The sequence below is a fragment of the Capra hircus genome, unplaced genomic scaffold, assembly GCF_001704415.2.
Source record: "Capra hircus breed San Clemente unplaced genomic scaffold, ASM170441v1, whole genome shotgun sequence".
In the NCBI taxonomy this organism is placed as follows: domain Eukaryota; kingdom Metazoa; phylum Chordata; class Mammalia; order Artiodactyla; family Bovidae; genus Capra; species Capra hircus.
This window is the reverse complement of record NW_017190144.1, coordinates 78,229-91,688: the sequence shown is the minus strand read 5'-3', so window position 1 is coordinate 91,688 and position 13,460 is coordinate 78,229. Positions and strand designations below refer to the sequence as shown.

Sequence of the window (13,460 nt, the reverse complement as noted above, 5' to 3'; positions counted from 1 at the left end):
ATTTTCTCTTCTTCACATTCACCACAGATAGTAGCAACCTCAGCATACATTTTTTTCTTTCTCTTTTTATATCAAATTGAGAACTTCGATCTTTTCACTTAAAGGTAGCACTTAATGGATTTTCTCTGGCATATCTAAGTGGACAGCATCACTCCATTTATGTTTTGTGGCCATTATTGAGTAAAATAAGGATAACTTGGTCACAAGCCCCGTGACATCTCAACAGTCATTGTGGTAACCGAGTGACAGACGAGTGGGATGTGCAGGAGTAAGGAGCGATTCACATTCTGGGCAGGAGGAAGCAGGATGGTGTGAGATTCCAATTACACTCCTCAGAATGACCTGCAGTTTAAAACGCATGAGTTATATATTTCTGGAGTTTCCCATTTAATATTCTCAGTGAACAACTAAGGATTAACTGAAACCACAGAGAGTGACACCTGAGATCAGAGGGGATGACCTTGTCTGGTGATTGCTTTCAGGTGGAAAAAACACTAGCAGGGGCCACTTGAAGCCAAAAGTGATTGCAAAATGGCCCATCTCTTCCCGTGTAAGGAAGCACAAGCACGACCACAACCCGAGAAAAGGACTGCTTCATCCAAATCCAGAGATAAGGACATGAAGATGCTGAGGTCATTTTTGTTGGAGTGGAGCACATCAGTGAGGATGCTGAAACCCTCTTTGTCAGAGTGATTTCAAGTTCAAAGCCAGTCATTTCTAACATTTTGAACAGAGTGACCAGAGACTCATCTTCAAGAAGAACGAAAGGCCACGTGAGTCCGGATCCCTCCTGCACGTTGCAACCTGCAAATCTTAGGACCCCAACATCAGAGCCAGCTGTCCTATGACCAGTTTCTCAGTCTGCATGGGGAGGAAGAGGCAGTTCTATTATTTCTGAGCCTTTGTCGAAACCTGAATATAAAACGAGCTCTTCGGAAACTGTCCTTCACAATTCAGAACTGCTCTCTGCGGCCTCACTGTTTCTCTGGAGCTGTTCTCTCATTAGGAGGCAAGGATGAAAGCCCTTTTAATTCAAAGCGGTGTCCCACTTCAGATGTAAAATTTAACAGTGGAAATCCCGAAAGACCCAAACACAGCAATGGAATCACAGGGGGACCTGCCTCCACCATGGCCCTCCGGGTATCTCTCCTGGAAAGACACGATTATGCCCTTGGAAGATTCCCCGACCTCGCTGAGCCATGTTCATGGTGGGGCATCATTTTCATGGACTCATGCCAATGACCAGGTATGCTTCAGTCTTATGGATCCAGAAGGAACATGTAGTTTGCAAGGGCTGGAGAAAATGGACTTTTTGACTCTTGCAAATCAGAGTAAGACTGTTGATCCCATGAAAGTAAATCTGACCACGTTATTTGATGCCTTTTACTATGGCAGCATACAAGAGACGGCACCAGAACAGAAGACTCACACAGCCTTTAAATGCCTCAGCTGCTTGAGAGTTCTAAAATATGTCAAGTTTATGACCCACCTGAGGAACCATCTAGAGCTTGAGAGGCAGAAGGGTGACAGCTGGGAAATCCAAACTACCTCCCAGCGCAGCCACCGCCAGTTTCCCACCTCGTTCCAGCTGCAGTGTCACACTGAAAGTGTCCATGCTTCCTGGGAGCCCTCCACGGTCTGTAATATCTGTGAATTGTCCTTCAAAACAGATCAGGTTCTCTTACAGCACATGAAGGACAGTCACACACCTGGCAAAATGCCCTGTGTGTGCCGTGTTTGCAATCACAGATTGTCAGCCTTTGGCAATGTAGAGGCGTATTTTAGAACATGGCATGGAAACATGAATAATTTGTTTGTCTGTTTTGCCTCGAAATTTTCAAACTGGTGACATCCTTCGTAAATCACGCTTGGAGGCACTGGAACAACAGGGTCTTTCCATGTTCCAAGTGCTGGCTACAGTGTTTGAACCTGAAGGAAAAGACAGAAATCCAAACCAGGAATCATCTGTCATTCAAAAAGCCAGAGCAACTGTGAGGGTTGCCTCCTGAAACAGAGGTCATGATCCGAAGTTCAGTTCAGCTGGGACTAAGAGAGACAGCATCCACCATTGTGAGGAACTCTGACTCCCAAGCACCACCCAGAAAAATTGCAAAAAAAGATTGTCTACGAACACAAAATATTCCAGACGTGTTGCAGCAAGGGATCTGGCTAAAAAAAAAAAAATATATATATATATATATATATATATATGTTCTACCCACCTCCAGAAATTCAAAAAAGCCCTATTAAGGTTCAGCCAGCAGTATATAAAGACCCTGCCTGGCTTTTGTTGTTCAGTTGCTCAGTCGTGTCTGACTCCCTGTGACCCTATGAACTTCAGTATGCCAGGCTTCCCTGTCCATCACCATCTCCTGAAGCTTGCTCAAACTCATTCCACTGGGTTGCCGATGCCATCCAACAATCTCATCCTCTGTCATGCCTTCTGCTCCTGCCTTCAATATTCCCCAGTATCAAGGGGTTTTTCCCAATGAGTTGACTCTTCCCATCAGGAGGCCAAAGTTTTTCACAACTTTTCTTCCAAGGAGTGAGCATCTTTTAATTTCACAGAATCAGTAACAATCTGCAGTTATTTTGGAGCCCAAGTAAATAAATTCTGGCTTTACTGTAACTGAGATTGTATTTGCTTCATCTCTCTACTATCAAGTAGCTTTGAAATCTCCATGTTCCTTCCTGGCCATGCTCTGCCCCCTAAAGTAACCACTTCTCTGACCACTAGCACCTGGGATTCATTTTCCTTTGTTTCAAATTTTAAATAAATAGAATCACACAATAGACTTTCTGTTCCCCTAGTCTTGGTTTCCCTTTAAATGAGTGAGATGCATTCTTATGGTATGTAGCTGTGGAACATTCTTTTTCATTGCTGGGTACAATTCCCTCGGATGAATGGGCATAGTCTTATATGTCCAATTTACTGTGCCTGAAATTTGTGGCTTTGATTTTGCCTTTTTGAATGAGCTGCTTATGAACCTGTTTGTGTCTTTCACTGTAATTTCTCGAGGATACCTATATATATATATAGCTATATAGCTATATATACAGCTATATATATATAGACATGAGACTTTCTGAAAATGCATGTGGTAGTGGTTTAGTTGCTAAGTGGTATTTAACTGTTACAACCCCATAGACTCTAGCCAACCAGGCTCCACTGTCCATATAATTTCCCAGGCAAGAATACAACAATGGGTTGGCATTTCCTTCTCCAGAGGATTTTCCTGAACCAGGGTTCAAACCAAGGTCTCCTCCATTGTATGCAGATGTTACTGACTGAGCCATTCTAATATGCAGGTACAGTCAAATGCTTTTTTCAAACTGATTGAAGCAGTGTGTATTTCCACTAACAGTATTGGCATTTCCATTTCCACTGAACACTTGGCATTGTCAGTTTGTTTCATCACATAACTGAGCAGGAACCTTCAGGGCTTTCTCAGTGATAGACCATCCCCTGCCCAACCCCCACCAATGTACCTTGTCTCTGATTTTTAGAAAAACTTTAGGTCCTAGACCTTCCATATGTTTCAAAGAACAAATTTAATTAGAAGTGAAAAACTGCAGAAACAAGAAAAACATCAAGCAAGACAAAAAAATAAGTTGTTGTTGGGCAGTCGTGTTCACTCTTCGTGATTCCATGGACTGCGGCACACCATGCTTCTCTATCCTTCACCATCCTGTGGAGCTTGCTCAAGCTCAAATCCATTTAGTCTGTGATGTCATCCAACCATGTCATTCTCTGTCATCCAACCGTCTCATTCTCTGTCATCCCCTCCTCCTCCTTCCTTCAATCTTTTCCAGCATTAGGGTGTATTCTAATGAGTCAGCTCTCCCCATAAGGTGGTCAAAGTATCAGAGTTTCGCTTTCAGTATCATTCCTTACAGTGACTATTCAGTGATGATTTCCTGTAGGACTGACTGGCTTGACCTTGCTGCCAGTTCAAGAGAAACTCAAGGATAATCACCAACACCACAGTTCAAAAGCATCAGTTCTTTGGTGCTCAGCCATCTTTATGCTCCAACTCTCACATCCATACATGGCTAGTGGAAGAACAATAGCCTGGATTGCCTGGACCTTTGTTGGCAAAGGAATGTCTCTGCTTTTTCATATGCTTTCTAGATTTGTCACAGCTTTTCTTCCAAGGAGCAAGCATCTTTTAATTTCGTGGCTGCAGTTACCATCTGCAGTGATTTTGGAACTCAAAAAAATAATGCCTGCCACTGTTTCCATTGTTTCTTCATCTATTTTCCATTAAGTGATGAGATCTTTGACTGTGTGAACCACAACAAACTTTGGAAAATTCTTAAAGAGATGGGAATACCAGACCATCTGACCTGCCTCCTGAGAAATCTGTATGCAGGTCAAGAAGCAACAGTTAGAACTGGACGTGGAACAAGGGACTGGTTGCAAATAGGGAAAGGAGTACATCAGGTTATATACTGAGTACAACAGATTATATACTGTTGCCCTGCTTATTTAACTTAAATGCAGAATACATCATGAAAAACACTGGGCTGGATGAAGCACAATCTGGAATCAAGATTGCTGGGAGAAATAGTGACACCCTCAGATATGCAGATGGTGTCACCCTAATGGCAGAAAATGAAGAGCCTCTTGATGATGGTGAAAGAGGAGATTGAAAAGACTGGCTTAAAACTCAACATTCAAAAAATGAAGTTCACGACACCTGGTCTGATACTTTATGATAAACAAATGGTGAAAAATTGAAAATAACAGCAGATTTTATTTTCTTGGACTCCAAAATCGCTATGGATGGTGAATGCAGCCACAAAATTAAAAGAAGCCAGCGCCTTGGAAGAAAAGCTATGGCAAACATGGAGAGCATTAAAAAAAAAAAAAAAAAAAAAAAAACTAAAACAAAAAACAAAACTAAGGCATCACTCTGCTGACCAGTGTTCTTATAGTCAAAGCTACGGTGGTTCAGACAGTAAGGAATTCACTTGCAATGTGGGAGACCTGCGTTCGATCATGAGAAGGACATCCCTGTAGTCCAGCGGAAATACTCAGTGCTCCCATATTAGGGCAGGGTAATACCCCTGGTCGGGGTATTAGATCTAATACCCTGGTCGGGGTATTAGATCCCACATACTGCAACTTAAAATACCGCATGTGACAATTTAAATTCCTGCTCGCACATGCTACAGTGAAGATTGAAGAGGCCTTGTGCTGGAACTAAAAACAAGCTCAGCCAAGTAAATGAATAAACATTTGATTGAATGAAAGAGAAATATATGAGAATTCCCTGTTTGTTCAGTGGTTAGGACTTGATGCTTTCACTGTCAATTGCTAGGGTTCAACACCTGGTTGTGGAACTAAGATCCCACAGGTTCTGTGGCATGAGCAAAAAACAAACAAACAAACAAACAAACAAACAAACAAACAAAACAGAAAGATAACTGAGGAGGACAGAACTCCCAAAGTTTGAAAATGAAGCAATATCACTGCAAACAGGCTGAGGATAGAGTAAGGATTGCCAGGAACCCAAAGTGCAAAAGTGGCACCTCTGTAATTCACAAGCCACGTTAATGTTGTGGTTTAGGCTCCTCCTTCTCCTGCTTCTGAACCTAAATAACTTATTGCTCCTAAGAGAAATTGTTATGGGAAAAACACTATTTGAACTGAATGATAGTGATAATAGCAAATTTTTGAGACAGAGCTAAAGCAGTTTCATGTGTTAATATGCACTACTTTTGAAAAGAAGAAAAGTTGGCAAAACAATGACCTAAGTCAGTGCTAGTCACAGACATTTCTGCAGGAATAGAAACATTTTAAGTAATTATTACATATATTCCTTAATAAGACGATCAGCTTTTCACAAAATGTACATTTTTCTCTTCTATGAGGCGACCTGTTATATCCTTTATCATGGTAGGATTTTTTTTTTTTTTTCCTTTTTTGACCTTGCTGTGAGGATTAAGGGATCTTAGATCTTCAACCAGGGATTGAATCTCTGCCCCCTGCAGTGGAATCACAAAACCCTAACAACCATATCACTAAGGAATTCTCAATGAAAAGGTTTTCTGTCCTTGTCTAATATGCCACTTTAGAAATGTTAAAATGTAGCTAGTGTGACTGAGGTATTAAAATTTCGTGTACGTTCAGCCGCTTCAGCCTGTCCAACTCTTTGCAACCCCATCAGTGTAGTGTACCAGGCTCCCCTGTCCATGGGATTCTCAGGCAATAACACTGGAGTGGGTTGCCATTTCCCTTTCCAGGGGATCTTCCTGACCCAGGGGTTGAACCCACGTCTTTTATGTCTCCTGTACTTGCAGGAATGTTCTTTACCACAGCACCAACTGGGAAACCTATTAAGTCTTTACTTTAATTTGATTAATTTAAAGTCAAAAGATATGGCTAGAAGAACCAGATCTTCCTTATAAATGACTTTCAGTTAACTTGCATACTCAGTAATGTTAGTGTCTCTTAGATATTGTCCTCAAGATGAGATTCCACGCCCCTCCCTAAGTGTAAGCTGGGTTTAGTGGCTTGTTTCCAAAGAACAGAATATGTCAGCAGGAAGGACACAACTTTATGGCAGAGGAACTAGTGGTAAGTCATATTGATAGTATGAATCCTTGATGGGAAGTGATGAAAAAAAAAAATATTTTCCCTTGAGGTATAGTTCTAAAATTATATAAACCCCAGGGCAATCAGGAAACATACCAAACCCATAGAGAGAGTCATTCTGCAAAATACCTGTCCCTGAAGGACTCCTGAAAACTGTCAAAAGTCATGAAAAACAAGGAAAGTTTAAGAAACTGCTATAGACGAGAGTAAGCAAAGGGACGTATTTGTAGCTTTTTGCTATATATCCTCATGCAATTCAGTATCCTATATGGGAATATGAAACTGGGAAAGAACATATGTGGAAAAACTGGTAAAATTTGAATAAAACCTGGTACCCTACTGAAAGATGCTGGAATAAAGGAGGTCATTTCACATATACACATTTTAGACGTTGCAAGTATTTTCTCTATATAACACCCACTTCATTTTGACTTCACTGAGATGGAAATCTAAAGTATGTCTTAAGTGAATGGAAATCTTCAAATACAAAGGATCAATAATATTTAGACTGTGTCACCTGACTATAATGCAATAATGAGAAATTGACAAAGAAACATCTTTTAAAATGCCATTCATTTGGAAAATATCAATAACTGTATTAATACATAATATATATCTCCATGGAATTTTCATGCAAGACTGCAGGAGCAGATTGCCATTATTTTCTCCATGGGATCCTCCTGACCTGGGATCGAACCCAGGCCTCTTGTGTCTCCTGCATTGGCTGGGAAGTGATTTACCAGTTGAGTGACCAGGGAAATCCATACAATATATAGTGTTGTCTTAAGAAGATAATATTAGGATATACTTGGAAGTGAATGATAATGAACATTCTATTCAGCAAAAATTGTGGGACACAGTAAAATTTGTACAGAGAAACAATGGAAACAGTAACAGACTTTATTTTCTTGGGGTCCAAAACGATTGTGGATGGTGACTGCGGCCATGAGCTTAAAAGATACGCGGCCCTTGGAAGAAAAGGTATGACAAACCTAGACAGCATATTAAAAAGCAGAGACATTTCTTTGCTGACAAAGTCCTTCTAGTCACAGCTATGGTTTTTCTGGCACTCATGTATGGATGTAACAGTTGGATCATAAAGAAGGCTGAGTGCTGAAGAATTGATGCTTTTGAACTGTGGTGTTGGAGAAGACTCTTGAGAGTCCCTTGGACAGCAAGATCCAACCAGTCAATCCTCAGGGCAATCAACTCTGAATATTCCCTGGAAGGACTGATTTTGAAGCTGAAGACCCAAAAGTTTGGCCACCTGATGTGAAAAGCCAAGTCATTGGAATAGAACTCGATGCTGGGAAAGACTGAGGGCAGGAGAAGAAGTGGGCAGCAAAGGATGAGATGTTTGGATGGCATCACCAACTCAATGGACCTGAGTTTGAGCAAACTCCACGAGACAGTGAAGGACAGGGAAGCCTGATGTGCTGCATGCAGTCCACGGGGTTGCAAAGAGTCCAACATGACTGAGGGGCTGAACAACAACAGCAAATTAAGGTAGATTTATAACATTACATATAAGAGAAATGAGAGTTGTAAACAATTATCTCAAAAAGTTGTAAAGATGAGCAACAGAACAAACATAGTAATAAGAAGGAATGAAATTAGAAAAGAACAAAAAAATGAATCTAATAGAGAAGAAAATATTGTAACAAAACCAAAACTTTATTCTCCCATATGACTGCTAGGAGACTTCCAGCAGAACAGGCATTTTAAGAAGACTCTGTAAAGGGCCAAAAAAGAAATATTTTAGGCTTTGCGAATATGATCATTGGTGATTAATCAAGTTTTCAGCCATAGATAATAACCAAAGAAACTGGCGTGTCCCTCTTCCAACTTTAAGGACTCCTAACTGAATTTCACGCAATCTTCATGTCAGCAAACAACATTCTTTTATCTTTTCCTCAGCCATTAAAAGTGTAAAGCTCTAAAATTTAAAAAAAAAAATTGAAAAAAATGAAAAGAAGAAGAAGGAGGAGGAGAAGAAGAAGTAAAGCTCATTCTCAGCTCACTATCAGTTCAGTTCAGTCCAGTCACTCCGTCCTGTGGGATTCTTTGTGATCCCATGAATCGCAGCACGCCAGGCCTCCCTGTCCATCACCACATCCTGGAGTTCACTCAGAGTCGCGTCCATCGAGTTAGTGATGCCATCCAGCCATCTCATCCTCGGCCGTCCCCTTCTTCTCCTGCCCCAAATCCCTCCCAGCATCAAAGTCTTTTCTAATGATTCAACTCTTCGCATGAGGTGGCCAAAGTACTGGAGTTTCAACTTTAGCACTATTCCTTCCAAAGAAATCCCAGGGTTGCTATCCTTCAGAATGGACTGGTTGGATCTCCTTGCAGTCCAAGACACTCAAGAGTCTTCTCCAACAACACAGTTCAAAAGCCTCAATTTCTGCTGTCTGTGTTTTTACAAATATGTTGTGGAAATATTTTACAAATATTTTTACAAATATTTTGTAAAAATATTTTGGCATATTTTATTTATTTTTATTTTTTTAAATAATCATATTGTACTCACCAGGACTTCTAAACAGTGATGTGTAAATGGATTTTCTTTTTCTGAGTACATCAAAAGCAATGAGTATCTGGCTTAATAAACTTCCATTTCTGTTTTTAAATCTTAAAGAGAATTGTTTTATTGGATAGCTTACAACATTTGTTGAGACATTCGCTATTCTTTCTTTCTCCCTTCCTTTCCTTTTCTTCCTTTCGTCCCCTGTCTCTCTTCCTCTTTCTTTCCTTCCCTTTCTTTTCCCAGATTTTTGCCTGACTGGACCTTTCCTGAAACAAAAGTAATTCCACTCAGAGTTGAATATTATCCTCTCAGAATACCATTCCATTTCTCATTTCTTGTATTGGAATCAACCTCCTGCTCCCCTTATTAGATTTTACACAGTTGTATCAATGTTTCTGATTTTCTTTTTCCAAGAAACAGCTCTTATTTTATTTTCCCAACAAGTTTTATATCTGTTGTTTTCTATTTTTGTTTCATTTCATATATACCTTCTACTTTCTTTAGGATTTTTTTTTCTTTATAACTTTGTATTTTAAATGCTTTCTTTACCATTGTTTTTTCTTTAGTTACATTTGATTTACAATGTTGAGTTTCAGATATATATCAGAGTGATTTTGTTATGCAGATACATATCTATTCTTTTGTGGGTTGTTTTTTTTTTTTTTTTTTCCCCCAAAGAGGGTTTAGGTGTTGACCTACCTTTATACAGCAATTTTGTCTGAATCCCTAATATGTTTATGTAGACATTTTTTAATTAACATTTCATTCTCTATGATTTTTGGCAAGTTAATTCCAAAGATTTCACTATTTGCATGCTGAATGGTTTCATACATAGTTTACTGAGAATTAAGTTTTCCTTGGAGCTCTGGGGGTCTGTGTGTATATACAATGACATATCTATATACACATCCTTTTCAGATTACTATGTTTTTTTAAGATATGTTAACATATTTTAAAAGATATTTTGTTTGTATGGTAAAAACATGAAATTTGTTCCCCCAGATAAATATAGTATAAAGAGTAAATATATAAAACTATATTCCTTTGAGAATAATCCTTACTAACAGAACTTGGAAACGTTAAAAAAAAATTAATAACACTCACTAAAGGTGGTAAGAAAAACTTTATTCAAGGAAAATATTTAATATGGGAGAGAGATTGAGCTTGTGTCTGATTCCAGCAGGGATGCAGCTGGGATTTATACCTAAGGAACAAGGTGGGTCCATGGGATTTCAAAGAGAGACTGGGAGACTGAAAAGCAATGGACAACAAAAACAGAGTGGGTGTCAGTGGATGGAAACTTATTAAGAGGACCCTAAGGGTGAGGGTGGATTCTGGCTCAACTGAGAGGATCATTGCTGAGGCTAGACTAGGCTGATAAGATATTCAGGTGAGTGAAAAGTTATGACCAACCTAGACAGCATATTCAAAAGAAGAGACATTACTTTGCCAACTAAGGTCCGGCTAGTCAAGGCTATGGTTTTTCTAGTAGTCACGTATAGATGTGAGAGTTAGACTGTGAAGAAGGCTGAGCACCAAAGAGTTGATGTTTTTGAACTGTGGTGTTGGAGAAGACTCTTGAGATTCCCTTGGGCTGCAAGGAGATCCAGCCAGTCCACTCTGAAGAAGATCAGCCCTGGGAGTTCTTTGGAACGAATGATGCTAAAGGTGAAACTCCAGTACTTTGGCCACCTCATGCAAAGTGTAGACTCATTGGAAAAGACTCTGATGCTGGGAGGGATTGGGGGCAGGAGGAGAAGGGGACGACAGAGGATGAGATGGCTGGATGGCATCACTGACTCGACGGATGTGAGTCTGAGTGAACTTCGGAGTTGGTGATGGACAGGGAGGCCTGGCGTGCTGTGATTCATGGGGTCACAAAGAGTTGGACACAACTGAGTGACTGAACTGAACTGAGAAGGTATTTGATCTGATACTGAGGGTGGTTATGACGATCAAGGGTGTTTTCTAAACTGAAGTAGCACATTCTGGCTTAGATTGGACTAAATGGACAGGCGCCCCTGGAGAAAGACATTGCCCAAATTTGGCAGTGCATTAATGAACTACTGCTGCATAACAAATTACCCCAAACTAATAGCTTAACACAATATTATCTCATACTGCTGCTGAAAGTTGTGAATCCAGGAGGAATTCAGCTGAGTGATCTGGCTCACTGTTTCATGAGATTGCCATCATCTGAAGCCTTGGCATGGGCTCATGGATTACCTTCCAAGATGGCTTACTCACATAGCTGTTGAAACCAGTTTCCTTGCTGGCTGTTGGGAGAAAGCCTCGGTTCTTTCACATGGGCCTCTCCACTGGGTTACCTCAGTGTTCTCAAGATACGACTAAGCTGGCTTCCGGAGTGAGTGCTCCAAGAGGATGAGCAAGGAGACTGCAGTGACTTTTATGACCAAGTCTCAGACACTTCATTGTTCATTTCTACAATATTCTGACATTAGAAATGAACCACTTAGTCCACCACACATGTGAAGGGGAGAAGGAAAGGATTTGTGGACATAATTTAAAACCACGTGGTACACACATGGCCACAAATTGTTTACATACCTGTAAGTCCAAAATGCATTTTCCTGACAATGCTTTCAAGTAATTTATCCATTATGGCATTAACTTGAAGCTCAGGACCTTGTCATCTAAGTCAGGTCCAGATATGGATCAGGGTCCCACTTGTATAGTATCTCAAATGTTCTGTCGCTCAGCTGTGTCCTATTCTTTGTGACCCCATGGACTGCAGCACTGCGGGCTTCCCTTTCCATCAACTCCAGGAGCTTGCTCAAACTCAAGTCCATTGAGTCGATGATGCTATTCAACAATTCCATCCTCTGCTGGCCCCTTCACCTACCTTCAGTCTTTCCCACATCATGGTCTTTGCCAGTGAGTCAGTTATTCGCATCAGGTAGCCAAAGCATTGGAGCTTACGCTTCAGCGTCAGTCCTTCCAATGAATATGCAGGGCAGATTTACTTCAGGATTGACTGGTTTGATCTTCTTGCAGTCCAAGCGCCTCTCAAGTCTTCTCCAACACATCAGTTCAAATTATAAAAGTGTAGTTCCTCCAGACCTGAGGAGGTGTGAACAAAAGAGAGGAGTTAATCTGCTCACTTTCACAGCCAACATACAGTGGTGGGTCAGACAGATAACCTACATAGACACTTCTGTTCCAGGAAGGGGAGGGGAGATGGGAGTCAATGGTAGCAGTTCTGAAATCCCATGGGTTCTTTTTGGCAGTCCTTTGCTTAGGACTTAAGCCCTGGAAACTTCCTAGGCTTCAGTCTCTGAATTTTTAATTCTGCTCTCTGACATGATTCCATTGCATGAAAGGTGGCTAGTATATGGTTACAGTGAAACAATCTCCCTAGCCTGCTTCCTTCTTGTAAAAGATAGAAGTCCAGAGCTCTTATTTTGTACTATTGCTGGTCCTTTCAGTCTGAGCTTAAATTAAATATGTTATCTTAAAAACTTGATGTGTCTCCTGACAATCTTATTGGTGTTCATGGCAAAGCACCTCACTCCAAAGCCACAATCACACATGTTTTCATAACAAGGTCTACTCTGTCTTGGTTTTCTGCTGAAATAGCTGAGGGATAACACCCTGAACCTTGGTAGAAGTCTTATTGTGTGATTGAAAAGGTCTCTGAGTGACACCCATAAACTCTTTGTCGGTCATTGGCCTGACTAAATAAAGCCATGAAGCATCCCCTTCCAGCTTTCTGAGGCTTAATAAAGAATTTTACAGCCACACTCATCTTTAGAACACCTTAATTAAAAAAATAATAATATGAAGAAGTACTGGAGTATGGGTGGTGTAAAATGTTATATTTAGACCACCTTATCTCAATGCACTGGATAAGATCTTGCTTGAGAACCATTAATTCCAGCATCTGCTGTCATCTTAACGGAGTGGAAAATTTCCAAATCAGCAAGTTCTGTCTCCTTTGTTTTTTTAATAATCTTTATCTTAAACATTATTTTTTTTTAATTTCCCTTTATATTTTACTATAGGCAGCAAGAAGAAACCAAGAAGCACTTTTGGCTGTTTGGATGGAAATCCTCTTAGCTAGATAACTCAATTAATTAAGTACAGTTTGTCCTCCCAGCTCGTTAGGTACATTTCCTACTTTTCATAAACTGCAGGTGTAGTGGACTTTCATCTTCACGCTTCCCAGCCTCTTTCCTCCTGCCTCTCCTTTCTGCCAGGCATCCTAGGTGCACCACTGTGATTCCACTTAGAACGTGTTCACTCAGTGAGATAACGGGGATCGATTCCCTGGTTTCAGTGCTTCTACTGGCCAGAGACTATGTACCTTTCCCT

General features: G+C 40.5%; 1 pseudogene; it reads left to right on the top strand.

The window, feature by feature from the left end:
- The first annotated feature begins 531 nt into the window (after positions 1-531).
- Positions 532-2,250, top strand: LOC108634817 (annotated as a pseudogene).
- Positions 2,251-13,460: the final 11,210 nt, after the last annotated feature.